Source organism: Littorina saxatilis, linkage group LG16 (assembly GCF_037325665.1).
Source record: "Littorina saxatilis isolate snail1 linkage group LG16, US_GU_Lsax_2.0, whole genome shotgun sequence".
Lineage (NCBI taxonomy): Eukaryota > Metazoa > Mollusca > Gastropoda > Littorinimorpha > Littorinidae > Littorina > Littorina saxatilis.
The window spans coordinates 48,810,967-48,817,687 of NC_090260.1; the positions used below are offsets into that span (position 1 = coordinate 48,810,967).

At 50.6% G+C, this 6,721-nt stretch overlaps 1 protein-coding gene across 1 annotated transcript in view; it reads right to left on the reverse strand.

The window, feature by feature from the left end:
• Nucleotides 1-6,416, reverse strand: part of LOC138951141 (uncharacterized) — a 16,324-nt gene extending 9,908 nt beyond the window's left edge. The window contains exon 1 of the mRNA XM_070322783.1: nt 6,280-6,416. The gene's annotated coding sequence lies outside the window, so the exon portion shown is untranslated. The remainder of the gene's footprint in view (nt 1-6,279) is intronic.
• Between the last annotated feature and the right edge of the window lie 305 nt (nt 6,417-6,721).

Consider the following 6,721-nt stretch of genomic DNA (forward strand, 5'->3'; position numbering starts at 1 on the left):
CTCTCTTCCTCTCTCTCTCTCTGTGACTCTCTCTGTCTCTCTCTCTCTCTCTCCCTCTCTCTCTCCCTCTCTGTGACTCTCTCTGTCTCTCCCTCTCTCTCTCTCTCTCTCTTTGACACTCTCTGTCTCGCCATCTCTCTCTCTTTGACTCTCTCTGTCTCTCCCTCTCTGTATCCCTCTCTCTCTCTGTGACTCTCTCTGTCTCTTCCTCTCTCTCTCTTCCTCTCTCTCTCTTCCTCTCTCTCTCTGTGACTGTCGCGTAGTCCATGTGTATTAAGTCCCTTGATATGCTAATGAGCATCCGGGAACTCGACACCGGCATCGCCATCTTGGTCGCCATCTTTACAACATGTTCTGAATAAACACCTTTCCAAACTATCCGACTGTTGGGCTAGTTGTGTGAGTATGACAGCTACATTATGCTAATAGCATAACGCTACATGGTGGCAGCGTGGTCAGTACCGACGTCTCTAGCAAATCGAACTGAATTTAGTTTCAGAAAACAGAAAGTGGCGAGACCTAGCAAGCAGAACTAGACTAGAGTCATGGGTCCTTTCAAAGCGCCCGACGCATTCGATTTCACGCAACCTACAAAATGGCCTGAATGGAAACAGCGTTTTGAGAGATACAGGTCAGCGTCCAAACTGGATAAAGATGAGGAAAAGGTACAGGTCAGTGCTTTGATCTATGCGATGGGAAATGAAGCTGAGAGAATATTTCTTTCATTCGGACTGAGTGATGCAGACTCAAAGAAGTTTGATGTTGTCCTTGGCAAATTTGATGGGTATTTTGTTCCAAAAAGAAACATTATCCATGAACGAGCTAGATTCCACGTTAGAAATCAGAAGCCTGAAGAAAACATTGAAACATACGTTCGTGCACTGCATGAGTTAGCTGCAACAGCAGAGTTCCCAAACAAAGAAGAGTCCATTAGGGACAGACTGGTGTTAGGAGTCCTAGACACGGAACTTTCAGAAAAACTGCAGTTAAAACCGGACTTGACCTTAGAAGGTGCTGTGCAGGACGCTAGGCAGTATGAACTGGTAAAGTCACAGCTCTCAGACCAGCGGCAGTCAAGTGTAGACGCACTACAGCGCAGACAAAGCGGAGGTAGTGATCAACGGAACAGGCGTGGAGGTAGCGCTGGCAGCGCTCGTAGAGGCGGCAGTAGTTATACTCCAGGCAGAGGCGGCTCAACCCAAGGCGGGGGGAAGCTGCAAGAGGCCAGCTGTTCACGTTGCGGTCGTCAGCACCACAGACAAGCGTGCCCAGCACAAGGCAAGAAGTGCAACAAGTGCGGACGCAACAACCATTTCGCAGCAGTCTGCAGAAGCAAGGCAGTCAACGCCATAGATGAACCACAAATGGAGGTGGTATCACAGAGGGGGCATTCAGAAGAGGCTCAAGCAAGCCGAGAGGAACATTTTGTAGGAACATTGTGCTCAGAAGGCAAAAAGGAACCGCCGTGGATGACGACACTCAAGTTTGGAGGATGCGACGTCCCATTCAAGATTGATACTGGAGCGGACGTGTCCGTTATCTCAACAGCGCAGTATCGAAAGCTGAAGCCTTGCCCACAACTTAGCAAAACCAGCGCAATCCTGCGTAGTCCAGGAGGTATCCTAAAGTGTGAGGGACAATTTGTGGCCATTAGCAAAGTCCACGACCAGCTTCACTCGCTTCGACTCTTCGTCGTACAGTCAAAGACAGACAACCTTCTCAGCAGAGAAGCAGCGGCAAGAATGGGCCTAGTCATGAGGGTTGAAGCTGTGGAGATGCCCTTCGGTGAGCTTGATGACAAACCTGTCCAGTGCCCACCAGTGAAGATCGTTCTGAAAGCAGAATCTGAAGCTTACAGTGTTCACTCAGCAAGAAGGATCCCAATACCTCTGCTAGACAAAGTCAAAGATGAACTCACAAAGATGCAGAAGGCTGGGATTATAGAAGAGGTGACAGAACCAACAGATTGGTGTGCACCGATAGTGCCAGTCATGAAGAAGTCAGGATCAGTGAGAATCTGCACAGACTACAAGCATCTGAATGCAGCAGTCAAGCGTGAGCGCTACACACTCCCCACGCTCGAAGACATCCTGCACAAGCTGTCTGGGTCGGCAGTTTTCAGCAAGTTAGACGCCACATCAGGATTCTACCAGATTCCACTTGACCCAGAGTCAGCAAAGCTCACTACCTTCATTACCCCATGCGGTAGATTTTACTACAAGAGGTTGCCATTCGGCATAACTTCAGCTCCAGAGATTTTCCAAAGAACCATGGAGAACATACTGAAGGATGAGTCCAACGTCATTTGTTTCTTCGATGACATGATGGTCCACAGTGAGGATGAACCAGCACATGAGCGACATCTTGAAAGCGTGACTAAGAAACTGGCCAGCGTCAACCTGAAGCTGAATCGGGAGAAGTGCGAACTCAGGAAGCATGAGATCGAGTTCTTGGGTCATCGAATCAGCAAGAACGGCATCTCACCAGATCCAGCCAAACTGGAAGCCATCATGACCATGACAGATCCAACCAACGTGCCCGAGTTGAGGAGGATGCTTGGTATGATCAACTTCCTTGGTCGCTACCTGCCCAACCTGTCCAGTGTACTCCAGCCAGTGACACAACTTCTGGAGAAGAACCAAGCATGGACGTGGGGCCCAGCACAGATCCAGGCCATGGTGACTGTGAAGAAGATGCTTACCTCAGCGCCAACGCTAGCACACTACGATCTGAGGAAGCCGACAGTCGTCAGCGCAGATGCGAGCAGTTATGGGATCGGAGGAGTGTTGCTGCAAGAACACCCCGAAGGCATGAAACCTGTCGCATACTGTTCAAGAACATTGACAACCACAGAACGCAGATATGCCCAGATCGAGAAAGAGACACTGGCAGCAGTCTGGTCATGTGAGAAATTCAGCAGATACCTGATAGGTCTGGAAAACGTGACGCTTCAGACAGATCACAAGCCCCTCGTGCCCATCATCAACCACAAAGACCTTCAAGATACGCCCATACGATGTCAAAGGATGCTGATGCGTCTCATGAGGTTCAGCGTCAAAGCTGAGTATGTGCCGGGGAAGAAGCTTGTCGTCGCAGATGCTCTCTCCCGCAGTCCTCAGTTCACCACTGAACAGCAAGACGAGGTCACAACACTCATTGAAGATGTGGAAGCCTACCTACACAGTGTGGACATTTCCTGGTCTTGTGCAGCGTCAGACAAACGCATGCAAGAAATCGCAGCAGAGACGAAGAAAGACAGACTGATCCAAGAAGCACTTCGCTATACGCGTGAAGGATGGCCGCAGTACATCACCGAAGTTGAGGATGGATTGCGTGACTACTACGCAGTGCGCAGTGAACTCAGCGAGAATCAGGGTCTTCTTACTAGAGGAAAGCGCATCGTGGTCCCAGCTTCGCTACAGGATGACATTCTACGCAGAATCCACGAGGGTCATCAAGGGATCACCAAATGTAGAGAGAGGATGAAGGAAGCAGTTTGGTGGCCCGGAATCAGCGCCAGAATGAAGAAGTTGGTTGAAGAATGCAAGCACTGTCAGGAGAAGAGGCCATCGCAGACCAAAGAGCCATTGATTCCAACAGAGCTACCTCAGCGAACATTCCAGAAGTGCGGAGCAGATCTGTGTGAACTCAAGGGACAGTCATACCTTGTTCTTGTGGATTACTACTCCCGGTACATTGAACTGGCTCACCTCAAGACGATCACTTCAGCAGAAGTCATCAAGAACATGAAAGACATGTTTGCACGACAGGGCATCCCCGAGATACTTGTTTCTGATAATGGAACGCAGTTCACATCCGGAGAGTTCCAGATCTTTGCAAAGGAGTGGGGATTGAAACACGTCACTACAAGTCCTCACTTTCCACAGGCGAACGGTGAGGCGGAACGAGCAGTACAGACAGCAAAGAAGATACTGTCGCAAGATGATCCTGCACTCGCTCTTCTCATCTACAGAGACACACCTATTGAAGCCACAGGCTACAGCCCAGCACAGCTTGCATCAGGAAGACGTCTGAGAACAACGCTCCCAACACTGTCTGAAAACCTCGAGCCCAGAGTCTGCGAGAAATCAACAGTGGCAGCCAATGATGCAAAGGCTAAGAAGAAGAACAAACAGACATTTGATAGGCGTAATGGAGTACGGCCCCTAGATACGCTTCTTCCTGGTGACATCGTGATGCAGAAGCTGGACGGAGAGAAGAGTTGGAGAAGCCCAACAGTGGTGCAGCAGCAAGTCGCACCAAGATCCTACGTGGTGAAATCGCCACGAGGCACGTTTCGGCGCAACAGGCGTCACCTCAGGCGCTCACATGGTCTGCAGCCTGAGAAGTCCACTCCCTACCCCATTCCTGTCCAAACTGACCTTTCCCAACACGAAGCCCACATCCCCGTATCCAGTGACCAGAAGAGTGGTGCAAGTCACACAGCACCCAGTCCAGTCCAGACAGGCTCTTACGTTCACAACGAGCCCGGCCCGTGTCCAGGGCCAGTGTCCAGCGACGTCTCCAGCAGCAGTGGTGCCAGCCCAGGTGACAGAGGGTCCGCCACAGGTTCACCCCCAAGAAACACCGGCCAGGACGCCGGAGGGTCCACCTACAGTCCATCTCCACAGGGCATCATCAACAGCAGGCCGACACCGGTGACTACCCGCAGCGGCAGAGCCATCACCATGCCAGCCCGCTTCAAGGAGTGAACTGTACAAGACATCGCCCAAGCAGGGAAGTGAACTTATGTTATTCGTTAATTGTGCCTTATGCAAGCAATCAGAATCAAAGCTGGATTCATGAACTTTAGTTACAAAAAGCAAAGTTGCTTATCTCCTTCCTCGGTTATTTGTGGACACTAACATTTAATTGCAAGCCACTTCGAAAGGCTTTATTTGTCAATCTCAAAGGAAGGGAGATGTCGCGTAGTCCATGTGTATTAAGTCCCTTGATATGCTAATGAGCATCCGGGAACTCGACACCGGCGTCGCCATCTTGGTCGCCATCTTTAAAACATGTTCTGAATAAACACCTTTCCAAACTATCCGACTGTTGGGCTAGTTGTGTGAGTATGGCAGCTACATTATGCTAATAGCATAACGCTACAGTGACTCTCTCTGTCTCTCCCAATCTCTCTCTCCCTCTCTCTCTCTTTGACTCTCTGTCTCTCCCTCTCTCTCTCTCCCTCTCTCTCTCTCTTTGACTATCTCTGTCTCTCCCTCTCTCTTTCTCCCTCTCTCTCAGTCTCTGTGACTCTCTCTGTCTCTTCCTCTCTTCCTCTCTCTCTCTGTGACTCTCTCTGTCTCTCTCTCTCTCTCTCCCTCTCTCTCTGTGACTCTCTCTGTCTCTCCCTCTCTCTCTCTCTCTCTCTGACTCTCTCTCTCTCTCTCTCTCTCTCTCTCCCTCTCTCTCTCTCTCGTTGACACTCTGTCTCGCCATCTCTCTCTCTCTTTTACTCTCTCTGTCTCGCCATCTCTCTGTTTGTAAAAGAGAGAAACCATGGTGTGTTTGATGATGGGTTAGTGTGTGTGTTTGTTGGGGTGGGGGGGGGAAGAGGTTGGGTTTGGGGTGGGGTGGGGGAGAAGTGTGGATGTACATGGGAGAAGAATGTCAAGAGGGGGCAGGGTGTACACAGATGGCGAATTCAGATCGTTTTCTCGCTATGAGACAACAATACAGTAAGCTTGCATCCTGCTTTGCGACTGTTTTCCACGGGTATCAGTTTGATATTTGCCATGAGCAGCACACTGAAGCCAGGTCGGGTCACATCACATCTCTACAGCCCTTTGTCTGTTTTGTCAGCCCCCACTCGCTATGAGGACAGTCAGGTACACTGACACTCAGAGAAAAGAAGTCTGCACAACACTGGCTGTAAAAAGAGTCAGACATGGTGATACCTGTGCAAGATTACGCGCTCCTTTGTGTCGTGCCACATTGCTGCACATTGGGGAGACGATGTACCAGCCACGGGCGCTCACAGGGGCAGAATGCAGTTTTGTTCCCTTGAACCAGGACTCTCTTTTGTCTGTGTTTGTGTGTGTGTGTGTGTGCGTATTTGTGTGCGTGTGCTTGCGTGCGTGCGTGCGCGCGCGTGTGTGTGTGTGTGCGTGTGTTTGTGTGTTTGTGTGTGTATGAGGGTGTGTGTGTGTGTGCGTGTGTGTGTGAGGGGGGTGCGTGTGTGTGTGGATGCGTGTGTGCGTGTGTGTGTTGTCTAGTTACAAAGCACCCTGCTTGTTAAAAACAGCAAAGGCGAAGTGCAGCAGTTGACACATTTACCTCATTAAAGGCGTCAGAGGGAATCCCGAACAGCCTGTTGGTGTTTGGCAGTTAAATTCCTTCAAAGCACTTGAGCTGCTCAAATTTCAGATGTTCCTGTGACGTGGCTGCCGGGCTGGGTGAGCTGCTCAAATGTCAGATGTTCCTGTGACGTGGCTGCCGGGCTGGGTGAGCTGCTCAAATGTCAGATGTTCCTGTGACGTGGCTGCCGGGCTGGGTGAGCTGGTCCCATCGTCCCGTGGTGAGAGGAGCAGGACAGTCACCCCACACTACGAACATCACAGCGCAAAGTCACTTGCTGAGAACAAAGACGGCGGTAAACTCTGAATGTCTGTGTCACGAGGTCGACCAACGGGAAGCTCAGAAGACGCTACCCTTGAATACAATTAACCTTCACCCTGCCACTCAGCACAATCTGGGTCACTGCCGTTCAGGAGGGGAC